Source organism: Salmo salar, chromosome 13 (assembly GCF_965601325.2).
Source record: "Salmo salar chromosome 13, fSalSal1, whole genome shotgun sequence".
Classification (NCBI taxonomy): domain Eukaryota; kingdom Metazoa; phylum Chordata; class Actinopteri; order Salmoniformes; family Salmonidae; genus Salmo; species Salmo salar.
This window is the reverse complement of record NC_138303.1, coordinates 11,934,628-11,947,378: the sequence shown is the minus strand read 5'-3', so window position 1 is coordinate 11,947,378 and position 12,751 is coordinate 11,934,628. Positions and strand designations below refer to the sequence as shown.

The 12,751-nt window shown below is 40.2% G+C and overlaps 14 non-coding genes across 14 annotated transcripts; all 14 read left to right on the top strand.

The window, feature by feature from the left end:
- Positions 1-43: 43 nt before the first annotated feature.
- Positions 44-115, top strand: trnah-gug (transfer RNA histidin (anticodon GUG)). Its single transcript has one exon. It is a non-coding gene; the product is annotated as a tRNA-His (tRNA).
- Positions 116-1,151: 1,036 nt separating this feature from the next.
- On the top strand, positions 1,152-1,223 carry trnah-gug (transfer RNA histidin (anticodon GUG)). Its single transcript has one exon. It is a non-coding gene; the product is annotated as a tRNA-His (tRNA).
- A 2,093-nt stretch (positions 1,224-3,316) lies between these two features.
- trnat-agu (transfer RNA threonine (anticodon AGU)) lies at positions 3,317-3,390 on the top strand. The gene has a single exon. It is a non-coding gene; the product is annotated as a tRNA-Thr (tRNA).
- A 1,033-nt stretch (positions 3,391-4,423) lies between these two features.
- trnat-agu (transfer RNA threonine (anticodon AGU)) lies at positions 4,424-4,497 on the top strand. Its single transcript has one exon. It is a non-coding gene; the product is annotated as a tRNA-Thr (tRNA).
- A 307-nt stretch (positions 4,498-4,804) lies between these two features.
- Positions 4,805-4,876, top strand: trnah-gug (transfer RNA histidin (anticodon GUG)). Its single transcript has one exon. It is a non-coding gene; the product is annotated as a tRNA-Gln (tRNA).
- Positions 4,877-5,531: 655 nt separating this feature from the next.
- Positions 5,532-5,605, top strand: trnat-agu (transfer RNA threonine (anticodon AGU)). Its single transcript has one exon. It is a non-coding gene; the product is annotated as a tRNA-Thr (tRNA).
- A 307-nt stretch (positions 5,606-5,912) lies between these two features.
- On the top strand, positions 5,913-5,984 carry trnah-gug (transfer RNA histidin (anticodon GUG)). Its single transcript has one exon. It is a non-coding gene; the product is annotated as a tRNA-His (tRNA).
- Positions 5,985-6,642: 658 nt separating this feature from the next.
- Positions 6,643-6,716, top strand: trnat-agu (transfer RNA threonine (anticodon AGU)). The gene has a single exon. It is a non-coding gene; the product is annotated as a tRNA-Thr (tRNA).
- A 1,037-nt stretch (positions 6,717-7,753) lies between these two features.
- Positions 7,754-7,827, top strand: trnat-agu (transfer RNA threonine (anticodon AGU)). The gene has a single exon. It is a non-coding gene; the product is annotated as a tRNA-Thr (tRNA).
- Positions 7,828-8,861: 1,034 nt separating this feature from the next.
- Positions 8,862-8,935, top strand: trnat-agu (transfer RNA threonine (anticodon AGU)). The gene has a single exon. It is a non-coding gene; the product is annotated as a tRNA-Thr (tRNA).
- Positions 8,936-9,972: 1,037 nt separating this feature from the next.
- trnat-agu (transfer RNA threonine (anticodon AGU)) lies at positions 9,973-10,046 on the top strand. The gene has a single exon. It is a non-coding gene; the product is annotated as a tRNA-Thr (tRNA).
- A 307-nt stretch (positions 10,047-10,353) lies between these two features.
- On the top strand, positions 10,354-10,425 carry trnah-gug (transfer RNA histidin (anticodon GUG)). The gene has a single exon. It is a non-coding gene; the product is annotated as a tRNA-His (tRNA).
- A 655-nt stretch (positions 10,426-11,080) lies between these two features.
- On the top strand, positions 11,081-11,154 carry trnat-agu (transfer RNA threonine (anticodon AGU)). Its single transcript has one exon. It is a non-coding gene; the product is annotated as a tRNA-Thr (tRNA).
- Positions 11,155-12,188: 1,034 nt separating this feature from the next.
- trnat-agu (transfer RNA threonine (anticodon AGU)) lies at positions 12,189-12,262 on the top strand. The gene has a single exon. It is a non-coding gene; the product is annotated as a tRNA-Thr (tRNA).
- The last annotated feature ends 489 nt before the right edge of the window (positions 12,263-12,751 follow it).

Sequence of the window (12,751 nt, the reverse complement as noted above, 5' to 3'; positions counted from 1 at the left end):
TTTCACAGAATAAGTTGGCTCTATAAGGTTGCTCTTGCAGCCAGCCATGATCGTATAGTGGTTAGTACTCTGCGTTGTGGACGCAGCAACCCTGGTTCGAATCCGGGTCACGGCACTGCAATGTCAATTCCAAAAAGGTTGTATTTTGAACGAGTAAAAATGTATTGTGTGAGCGAAGAAACTCAAGAACTCTGCTTTTGGACAAAGTCCCCCAGCTCATGATAGGTAAAATACTTACATTAACTGATTCGTCTGCTGTTTCAGAGGATTTTACCATTTTTAAGCTCGAGAGCCAAATGTGAAATGTAGTGTCATCGAACAACCGAAATTCTAAAGAAATAGTGTATGATTCTGAATGTTTACGCATATCTCGCGACACACCTATCACATGTTAATAACCGCTTTGGGTCCCAAACCATAGTTTAAGAATCCATGTCAGAGGTTCTTGAGTTTATTCATCTCGAAACCGAAATGTAAAATGTACTGTCCTCGAATGACCATAATTAAAAATAAATAGTACGTGGTTACAAATATTTACTGATATCTCGCTACCCAGCTCTTACATGCTCAGGCCCACTTTGGTTCCCAAAACATAGCTTAACAAACCCTGTTGCTAGACAATTGAAGGTGTCCATATCGATTCCAATATTAGTAAATGACATCTGTTTTGTGACGTGATTTTGCCAGACAGTGAAATGGGTTAAATGAATGAGACTGGTTTGATTCACATCGGTGTGGGTGTTAGTTACGCAACATACATCAAATCAATGGGTGGTGTGGCTTAGTTGGTTAAATTCCCTGTCTAGTAAACAGGAGATCCTGAGTTCAAATCTCAGCAGTACCTTTTCAAGCATTTCATTGTACACATTGGCGGAGAAGGTCAGATGGGAGGGCTCTCTGCTTTTCTCACCAATGGGTTTAGAGAATTAGGCAAGTCGAGAGAAGAGAAGACGTGAGGAGGATGCAATTGAGATATTCCATTGTCACGGAAAAAGGGCTCTTTTTGAATGAGTTAAAACATACCGACTGTCAAAAGCGTAACTGCTTCTTCAGTTTATCCGTTATCGACACCCAACTGAAAAGAGTCTCGCCAGGTTGTACATGTCACTTTCACAGAATAAGTAGGCTCTATAAGGCTGCTCTTGCAGCCAGCCGTGATCGTATAGTGGTTAGTACTCTGCGTTGTGGACGCAGCAACCCTGGTTCGAATCCGGGTCACGGCACTGCAATGTCAGTTCCAAAAAGGTTGTATTTTGAACGAGTAAAAATTTATTGTGTGAGCGAAGAAACTCAAGAACTCTGCTTTTGGACAAAGTCCACCAGCTCATGATAGGTAAAATACTTACATTAACTGATTCGTCTGCTGTTTCAGAGGATTTTACCATGTTTAAGCTCGAGAGCCAAATGTGAAATGTAGTGTCATCGAACAACCGAAATTCTAAAGAAATAGTGTATGATTCTGAATGTTTACGCATATCTCACGACCCACCTATCACATGTTAATAACCGCTTTGGGTCCCAAACCATAGTTTAAGAATCCATGTCAGAGGTTCTTGAGTTTATTCATCTCGAAACCCAAATGTAAAATGTATTGTCCTCGAATGACTATAATTAACCTCTTGGGGCTAGGTGGGACGCTAGCGTGCCACCCGTGGTGCACTCCATCAACAGCAGGTGCATTTCAAGAGCGGCAAATTTGAATCCAAATAAATGTCAAAATTCAAATTTTTCAAAAATACAACTATGTTACACCATTTGAAAGATAAACATCTCCTTAATCTAACCACGTTTTACGATTTCAAAAAGGTTTTACGGCGAAAGCATAAATTTAGAGTATGTTAGGACAGTACATTTACAAGAGTTGTGTGTAATGTTTTGTCAAGTCAAAGACAGGGTCACCAAAACCATAAAACCAGCTAAAATGATGCACTAACCTTTTACAATCTCCATCAGATGACACTCCTAGGACATTATGTTAGACAATGCATGCATTTTTAGTTCTATCAAGTTGATATTTATATACAAAAACAGCGTTTTACTATGGCATTGATGTTGAGGAAATCGTTTCCCTCCAATAACCGGCAGTCAAGTCAGCGTCACAAATTAAATAATTAAAATTAGAAAACATTGGTAAAATATTATATTGTCATTTAAAGAATTATAGATTTACATCTTTTGAACGCAATCAACTTGCCAGATTTAAAAATAACCTTACTGGGAAATCACACTTTGCAATAATCTGAGCACTGTGCCCAGAAAAATACGCGTTGCGATACAGACTAGACGTCATGTTGGGGAGATCTAAAATCGAAAATACTATGTAAATAATCCATTACCTTTGATTCTCTTCATCAGATGTCACTTCCAGGTATCACAGGTCCATAACGAATGTAGTTTTGTTCAAAAAAGCTCATCATTTATGTCCAAAAATCTCAGTCTCGTTAGCACATGATGTAAGCCAGCCGGACTTCTCGTCATGAACGAGGGGAAAAAATATATTTCCGTTCGTTCAAACATGTCAAACGTTGTATAGCATAAATCATTAGGGCCTTTTTTAACCAGAACATGAATAATATTCAAGGTGGACGAATGCATAGTCTTTTATAACGTATTGGAACGAGGGTACCCAACATGAAGTAGCGCGCCAGGTGTCTAATGGGACATCACCGTTCCATGGCTCTTGTTCGGTCAGATCTCCCTCCAGAAGACTCAAAACACTTTGTAAAGGCTGGTGACATCTAGTGGAAGCAATAGGAAGTGCCAAAATATTCCTAAACCCCTGTGTTTTTCAATGGGATAGGTTTAAAGTCAATACAACACATCAGGTATCCACTTCCTGTCAGAAAATGTCTCAGGGTTTTGCCTGCCAAATGAGTTCTGTTATACTCACAGACACCATTCAAACAGTTTTGGAAACTTTAGAGTGTTTTCTATCCATATATAATAAGTATATGCATATTCTAGTTACTGGGTAGGATTAGTAACCAGATTAAATCGGGTACATTTTTTTTATCCAGACGTGCAAATGCTGCCCCCTAGACCCAACAGGTTAAAAAGAAATAATATGTGATTACAAATATTTACTGATATCTCGCTACCCACCTCTCACATGCTCAGGCCCACTTTGGTTCCCAAAACATAGCTTAACAAACCCTGTTGCTAGACAATTGAAGGTGTCCATATCGATTCCAATATTAGTAAATGACATCTGTTTTGTGACGTGATTTTGCCAGACAGTGAAATGGGTTAAATGAATGAGACTGGTTTGATTCACATCGGTGTGGGTGTTAGTTACGCAACATACATCAAATCAATGGGTGCTGTGGCTTAGTTGGTTAAAGTGCCTGTCTAGTAAACAGGAGATCCTGAGTTCAAATCTCAGCAGTACCTTTTCAAGCATTTCATTGTACACATTGGTGGAGAAGGTCAGAGGGGAGGGCACTCTACTTTTCTCACCAATGGGTTTAGAGAATTAGGCAAGTCGAGAGAAGAGAAGACGTGAGGAGGATGCAATTGAGATATTCCATTGTCACGGGAAAATGGCTCTTTTTGAATGAGTTAAAACGTACCGACTGTCAAAAGCGTAACTGCTTCTTCAGTTTATTCGTTATCGAGACCCAAATGAGAAGAGTTTCGCCAGGTTGTACACGTCACTTTCACAGAATAAGTAGGCTCTATAAGGCTGCTCTTGCAGCCAGCCGTGATCGTATAGTGGTTAGTACTCTGCGTTGTGGCTGCAGAAACCCTGGTTTGAATCTGGGTCACGGCACTGCAATGTCACCTCAAAAGGATTGTATTTTGAATGAGTAAAAACGTATTGTGTGAGCGAAGAAACTCAAGAACTCTGCTTTTGGACAAAGTCTCCCAGCTCATGATAGGTAAAATACTTACATTAACTGATTCGTCTGCTGTTCCAGAGGATTTTACAATTTTTAAGCTCGAGAGCCAAATGTGAATTGTAGTATCATCGAACAACCGAAATTCTAAAGAAATAGTGTATGATTCTGAATGTTTACTCATATCTCACGACCCACCTATCACATGTTAATAACCGCTTTGGGTCCCAAACCATAGTTTAAGAATCCATGTCAGAGGTTCTTGAGTTTATTCATCTCGAAACCGAAATGTAAAATGTACTGTGCTCGAATGACCATACTTAAAAATAAATAGTATATGATTACAAATATTTACTGATATCTCACTACCCACCTCTCACATGCTCAGGCCCACTTTGGTTCCCAAAACATAGCTTAACAAATCCTGTTGCTAGACAATTGAAGGTGTCCATATCGATTCCAATATTAGTAAATGACATCTGTTTTGTGACGTGATTTTGCCAGACAGTGAAATGGGTTAAATGAATGAGACTGGTTTGATTCACATCGGTGTGGGTGTTAGTTACGCAACATACATCAAATCAATGGGTGGTGTGGCTTAGTTGGTTAAAGTGCCTGTCTAGTAAACAGGAGATCCTGAGTTCAAATCTCAGCAGTACCTTTTCAAGCATTTCATTGTACACATTGGCGGAGAAGGTCAGATGGGAGGGCTCTCTGCTTTTCTCACCAATGGGTTTAGAGAATTAGGCAAGTCGAGAGAAGAGAAGACGTGAGGAGGATGCAATTGAGATATTCCATTGTCACGGAAAAAGGGCTCTTTTTGAATGAGTTAAAACATACCGACTGTCAAAAGCGTAACTGCTTCTTCAGTTTATCCGTTATCGACACCCAACTGAAAAGAGTCTCGCCAGGTTGTACATGTCACTTTCACAGAATAAGTAGGCTCTATAAGGCTGCTCTTGCAGCCAGCCGTGATCGTATAGTGGTTAGTACTCTGCGTTCTGGACGCAGCAACCCTGGTTCGAATCCGGGTCACGGCACTGCAATGTCAGTTCCAAAAAGGTTGTATTTTGAACGAGTAAAAATGTATTGTGTGAGCGAAGAAACTCAAGAACTCTGCTTTTGGACAAAGTCCACCAGCTCATGATAGGTAAAATACTTACATTAACTGATTCGTCTGCTGTTTCAGAGGATTTTACCATGTTTAAGCTCGAGAGCCAAATGTGAAATGTAGTGTCATCGAACAACCGAAATTCTAAAGAAATAGTGTATGATTCTGAATGTTTACGCATATCTCACAACCCACCTATCACATGTTAATAACCGCTTTGGGTCCCAAACCATAGTTTAAGAATCCATGTCAGAGGTTCTTGAGTTTATTCATCTCGAAACCCAAATGTAAAATGTATTGTCCTCGAATGACTATAATTAAAAAGAAATAATATGTGATTACAAATATTTACTGATATCTCGCTACCCACCTCTCACATGCTCAGGCCCACTTTGGTTCCCAAAACATAGCTTAACAAACCCTGTTGCTAGACAATTGAAGGTGTCCATATCGATTCCAATATTAGTAAATGACATCTGTTTTGTGACGTGATTTTGCCAGACAGTGAAATGGGTTAAATGAATGAGACTGGTTTGATTCACATCGGTGTGGGTGTTAGTTACGCAACATACATCAAATCAATGGGTGCTGTGGCTTAGTTGGTTAAAGTGCCTGTCTAGTAAACAGGAGATCCTGAGTTCAAATCTCAGCAGTACCTTTTCAAGCATTTCATTGTACACATTGGTGGAGAAGGTCAGAGGGGAGGGCACTCTACTTTTCTCACCAATGGGTTTAGAGAATTAGGCAAGTCGAGAGAAGAGAAGACGTGAGGAGGATGCAATTGAGATATTCCAATGTCACGGAAAAAGGGCACTTTTTGAATGAGTTAAAACGTACCGACTGTCAAAGGCGCAACTGCTTCTTCAGTTTATTCGTTATCGAGACCAAAATGAAAAGAGTTTCGCCAGTTTGTACATGTCACTTTCACAGAATAAGTAGGCTCTATAAGGCTGCTCTTGCAGCCAGCCGTGATCGTATAGTGGTTAGTACTCTGCGTTGTGGACGCAGCAACCCTGGTTCGAAACCGGGTCACGGCACTGCAATGTCAATTCCAAAAAGGTTGTATTTTGAACGAGTAAAAATGTATTGTGTGAGCGAAGAAACTCAAGAACTCTGCTTTTGGACAAAGTCCCCCAGCTCCTGATAGGTAAAATACTGACATTAACTCATTCGTCTGCTGTTTCAGAGGATTTTACAATTTTTAAGCTCGAGAGCCAAATGTGAAATGTAGTGTCATCGAACAACCGAAATTCTAAAGAAATAGTGTATGATTCTGAATGTTTACTCATATCTCGCGACCCACCTATCACATGTTAATAACCGCTTTGGGTCCCAAACCATAGTTTAAGAATCCATGTCAGAGGTTCTTGAGTTTATTCATCTCGAAACCGAAATGTAAAATGTACTGTCCTCGAATGACCATAATTAAAAATAAATAGTATGTGGTTACAAATATTTACTGATATCTCGCTACCCAGCTCTCACATGCTCAGGCCCACTTTGGTTCCCAAAACATAGATTAACAAACCCTGTTGCTAGACAATTGAAGGTGTCCATATCGATTCCAATATTAGTAAATGACATCTGTTTTGTGACGTCATTTTGACAGACAGAGATTAAATAGGTTAAATGAATGAGACTGGTTTGATTCACATCGGTGTGGGTGTTAGTTACGCAACATACATCAAATCAATGGGTGCTGTGGCTTAGTTGGTTAAAGTGCCTGTCTAGTAAACAGGAGATCCTGAGTTCAAATCTCAGCAGTACCTTTTAAAGCATTTCATTGTACACATTGGTGGAGAAGGTCAGAGGGGAGGGCACTCTGCTTTTCTCACCAATGGGTTTAGAGAATTAGGCAAGTCGAGAGAAGAGAAGACGTGAGGAGGATGTAATTGAGATATTCCAATGTCACGTAAAAAGGGCACTTTTTGAATGAGTTAAAACGTACCGACTGTCAAAAGCGCAACTCCTTCTTCAGTTTATTCGTTATCGAGACCAAAATGAAAAGAGTTTCGCCAGTTTGTACATGTCACTTTCACAGAATAAGTAGGCTCTATAAGGCTGCTCTTGCAGCCAGCTGTGATCGTATAGTGGTTAGTACTCTGTGTTGTGGACGCAGCAAACCCGGTTCGAATCTGGGTCACGGCACTGCAATGTCAGTTCCAAAAAGGGTGTATTTTGAACGAGTAAAAATGTGTTGTGTGAGAGAAGAAACTCAAGAACTCTGCTTTTGGACAAAGTCCCCCAGCTCCTGATAGGTAAAATACTGACATTAACTCATTCGTCTGCTGTTTCAGAGGATTTTACCATTTTTAAGCTCGAGAGCCAAATGTGAAATGTAGTGTCATCGAACAACCGAAATTCTAAAGAAATAGTGTATGATTCTGAATGTTTACTCATATCTCGCGACCAACCTATCACATGTTAATAACCGCTTTGGGTCCCAAACCATAGTTTAAGAATCCATGTCAGAGGTTCTTGAGTTTATTCATCTCGAAACCGAAATGTAAAATGTACTGTCCTCGAATGACCATAATTAAAAATAAATAGTATGTGGTTACAAATATTTACTGATATCTCGCTACCCAGCTCTCACATGCTCAGGCCCACTTTGGTTCCCAAAACATAGATTAACAAACCCTGTTGCTAGACAATTGAAGGTGTCCATATCGATTCCAATATTAGTAAATGACATCTGTTTTGTGACGTCATTTTGACAGACAGAGATTAAATAGGTTAAATGAATGAGACTGGTTTGATTCACATCGGTGTGGGTGTTAGTTACGCAACATACATCAAATCAATGGGTGCTGTGGCTTAGTTGGTTAAAGTGCCTGTCTAGTAAACAGGAGATCCTGAGTTCAAATCTCAGCAGTACCTTTTCAAGCATTTCATTGTACACATTGGTGGAGAAGGTCAGAGGGGAGGGCACTCTACTTTTCTCACCAATGGGTTTAGAGAATTAGGCAAGTCGAGAGAAGAGAAGACGTGAGGAGGATGCAATTGAGATATTCCAATGTCACGGAAAAAGGGCACTTTTTGAATGAGTTAAAACGTACCGACTGTCAAAGGCGCAACTGCTTCTTCAGTTTATTCGTTATCGAGACCAAAATGAAAAGAGTTTCGCCAGTTTGTACATGTCACTTTCACAGAATAAGTAGGCTCTATAAGGCTGCTCTTGCAGCCAGCCGTGATCGTAGAGTGGTTAGTACTCTGCGTTGTGGACGCAGCAACCCCGGTTCGAAACCAGGTCACGGCACTGCAATGTCAGTTCCAAAAAGGTTGTATTTTGAACGAGTAAAAATGTGTTGTGTGAGAGAAGAAACTCAAGAACTCTGCTTTTGGACAAAGTCCCCCAGCTCCTGATAGGTAAAATACTGACATTAACTGATTCGTCTGCTGTTTCAGAGGATTTTACAATTTTTAAGCTCGAGAGCCAAATGTGAAATGTAGTGTCATCGAACAACCGAAATTCTAAAGAAATAGTGTATGATTCTGAATGTTTATGCATATCTCGCGACACACCTATCACATGTTAATAACCGCTTTGGGTCCCAAACCATAGTTTAAGAATCCATGTCAGAGGTTCTTGAGTTTATTCATCTCGAAACCGAAATGTAAAATGTACTGTCCTCGAATGACCATAATTAAAAATAAATAGTATGTGGTTACAAATATTTACTGATATCTCGCTACCCAGCTTTCACATGCTCAGGCCCACTTTGGTTCCCAAAACATAGATTAACAAACCCTGTTGCTAGACAATTGAAGGTGTCCATATCGATTCCAATATTAGTAAATGACATCTGTTTTGTGACGTGATTTTGCCAGACAGTGAAATGGGTTAAATGAATGAGACTGGTTTGATTCACATCGGTGTGGGTGTTAGTTACGCAACATACATCAAATCAATGGGTGCTGTGGCTTAGTTGGTTAAAGTGCCTGTCTAGTAAACAGGAGATCCTGAGTTCAAATCTCAGCAGTACCTTTTCAAGCATTTCATTGTACACATTGGTGGAGAAAGTCAGAAGGGAGGGCACTCTGCTTTTCTCACCAATGGGTTTAGAGAATTAGGCAAGTCGAGAGAAGAGAAGACGTGAGGAGGATGTAATTGAGATATTCCAATGTCACGTAAAAAGGGCACTTTTTGAATGAGTTAAAACGTACCGACTGTCAAAAGCGCAACTCCTTCTTCAGTTTATTCGTTATCGAGACCAAAATGAAAAGAGTTTCGCCAGTTTGTACATGTCACTTTCACAGAATAAGTAGGCTCTATAAGGCTGCTCTTGCAGCCAGCTGTGATCGTATAGTGGTTAGTGCTCTGTGTTGTGGACGCAGCAACCCCGGTTCGAATCTGGGTCACGGCACTGCAATGTCAGTTCCAAAAAGGTTGTATTTTGAACGAGTAAAAATGTGTTGTGTGAGCGAAGAAACTCAAGAACTCTGCTTTTGGACAAAGTCCCCCAGCTCCTGATAGGTAAAATACTGACATTAACTGATTCGTCTGCTGTTTCAGAGGATTTTACAATTTTTAAGCTCGAGAGCCAAATGTGAAATGTAGTGTCATCGAACAACCGAAATCCTAAAGAAATAGTGTATGATTCTGAATGTTTACGCATATCTCACGACCCACCTATCACATGTTAATAACCGCTTTGGGTCCCAAACCATAGTTTAAGAATCCATGTCAGAGGTTCTTGAGTTTATTCATCTCGAAACCGAAATGTAAAATGTACTGTCCTCGAATGACCATAATTAAAAATAAATAGTATGTGGTTACAAATATTTACTGATATCTCGCTACCCAGCTCTCACATGCTCAGGCCCACTTTGGTTCCCAAAACATAGATTAACAAACCCTGTTGCTAGACAATTGAAGGTGTCCATATCGATTCCAATATTAGTAAATTACATCTGTTTTGTGACGTCATTTTGACAGACAGAGATTAAATAGGTTAAATTAATGAGACTGGTTTTATTCACATCGGTGTGGGTGTTAGTTACGCAACATACATGTAATCAACGGGTGCAGTGGCTTAGTTGGTTAAAGTGCCTGTCTAGTAAACAGGAGATCCTGAGTTCAAATCTCTGCAGTACCTTTTCAAGCATTTCATTGTACACATTGGTGGAGAAGGTCAGAGGGGAGGGCACTCTACTTTTCTCACCAATGGGTTTAGAGAATTAGGCAAGTCGAGAGAAGAGAAGACGTGAGGAGGATGCAATTGAGATATTCCAATGTCACGGAAAAAGGGCACTTTTTGAAATAGTTAAAACGTACCGACTGTCAAAGGCGCAACTGCTTCTTCAGTTTATTCGTTATCGAGACCAAAATGAAAAGAGTTTCGCCAGTTTGTACATGTCACTTTCACAGAATTAGTAGGCTCTATAAGGCTGCTCTTGCAGCCAGCCGTGATCGTATAGTGGTTAGTACTCTGCGTTGTGGACGCAGCAACCCTGGTTCGAATCCGGGTCACGGCACTGCAATGTCAGTTCCAAAAAGGTTGTATTTTGAACGAGTAAAAATGTATTGTGTGAGCGAAGAAACTCAAGAACTCTGCTTTTGGACAAAGTCCCCCAGCTCATGATAGGTAAAATACTTACATTAACTGATTCGTCTGCTGTTTCAGAGGATTTTACCATGTTTAAGCTCGAGAGCCAAATGTGAAATGTAGTGTCATCGAACAACCGAAATTCCAAAGAAATAGTGTATGATTCTGAATGTTTACGCATATCTCGCGACACACCTATCACATGTTAATAACTGCTTTGGGTCCCAAACCATAGTTTAAGAATCCATGTCAGAGGTTCTTGAGTTTATTCATCTCGAAACCGAAATGTAAAATGTACTGTCCTCGAATGACCATAATTAAAAATAAATAGTATGTGGTTACAAATATTTACTGATATCTCGCTACCCAGCTCTCACATGCTCAGGCCCACTTTGGTTCCCAAAACATAGATTAACAAACCCTGTTGCTAGACAATTGAAGGTGTCCATATCGATTCCAATATTAGTAAATGACATCTGTTTTGTGACGTGATTTTGCCAGACAGTGAAATGGGTTAAATGAATGAGACTGGTTTGATTCACATCGGTGTGGGTGTTAGTTACGCAACATACATCAAATCAATGGGTGCTGTGGCTTAGTTGGTTAAAGTGCCTGTCTAGTAAACAGGAGATCCTGAGTTCAAATCTCAGCAGTACCTTTTCAAGCATTTCATTGTACACATTGGTGGAGAAGGTCAGAAGGGAGGGCACTCTGCTTTTCTCACCAATGGGTTTAGAGCATTAGGCAAGTCGAGAGAAGAGAAGACGTGAGGAGGATGTAATTGAGATATTCCAATGTCACGTAAATAGGGCACTTTTTGAATGAGTTAAAACGTACCGACTGTCAAAAGCGCAACTCCTTCTTCAGTTTATTCGTTATCGAGACCAAAATGAAAAGAGTTTCGCCAGTTTGTACATGTCACTTTCACAGAATAAGTAGGCTCTATAAGGCTGCTCTTGCAGCCAGCTGTGATCGTATAGTGGTTAGTACTCTGTGTTGTGGAAGCAGCAACCCCGGTTCGAATCTGGGTCACGGCACTGCAATGTCAGTTCCAAAAAGGTTGTATTTTGAACGAGTAAAAATGTGTTGTGTGAGAGAAGAAACTCAAGAACTCTGCTTTTGGACAAAGTCCCCCAGCTCCTGATAGGTAAAATACTGACATTAACTGATTCGTCTGCTGTTTCAGAGGATTTTACAATTTTTAAGCTCGAGAGCCAAATGTGAAATGTAGTGTCATCGAACAACCGAAATTCTAAAGAAATAGTGTATGATTCTGAATGTTTATGCATATCTCGCGACACACCTATCACATGTTAATAACCGCTTTGGGTCCCAAACCATAGTTTAAGAATCCATGTCAGAGGTTCTTGAGTTTATTCATCTCGAAACCGAAATGTAAAATGTACTGTCCTCGAATGACCATAATTAAAAATAAATAGTATGTGGTTACAAATATTTACTGATATCTCGCTACCCAGCTCTCACATGCTCAGGCCCACTTTGGTTCCCAAAACATAGATTAACAAACCCTGTTGCTAGACAATTGAAGGTATCCATATCGATTCCAATATTAGTAAATGACATCTGTTTTGTGACGTGATTTTGCCAGACAGTGAAATGGGTTAAATGAATGAGACTGGTTTGATTCACATCGGTGTGGGTGTTAGTTACGCAACATACATCAAATCAATGGGTGCTGTGGCTTAGTTGGTTAAAGTGCCTGTCTAGTAAACAGGAGATCCTGAGTTCAAATCTCAGCAGTACCTTTTCAAGCATTTCATTGTACACATTGGTGGAGAAAGTCAGAAGGGAGGGCACTCTGCTTTTCTCACCAATGGGTTTAGAGAATTAGGCAAGTCGAGAGAAGAGAAGACGTGAGGAGGATGTAATTGAGATATTCCAATGTCACGTAAAAAGGGCACTTTTTGAATGAGTTAAAACGTACCGACTGTCAAAAGCGCAACTCCTTCTTCAGTTTATTCGTTATCGAGACCAAAATGAAAAGAGTTTCGCCAGTTTGTACATGTCACTTTCACAGAATAAGTAGGCTCTATAAGGCTGCTCTTGCAGCCAGCTGTGATCGTATAGTGGTTAGTGCTCTGTGTTGTGGACGCAGCAACCCCGGTTCGAATCTGGGTCACGGCACTGCAATGTCAGTTCCAAAAAGGTTGTATTTTGAACGAGTAAAAATGTGTTGTGTGAGCGAAGAAACTCAAGAACTCTGCTTTTGGACAAAGTCCCCCAGCTCCTGATAG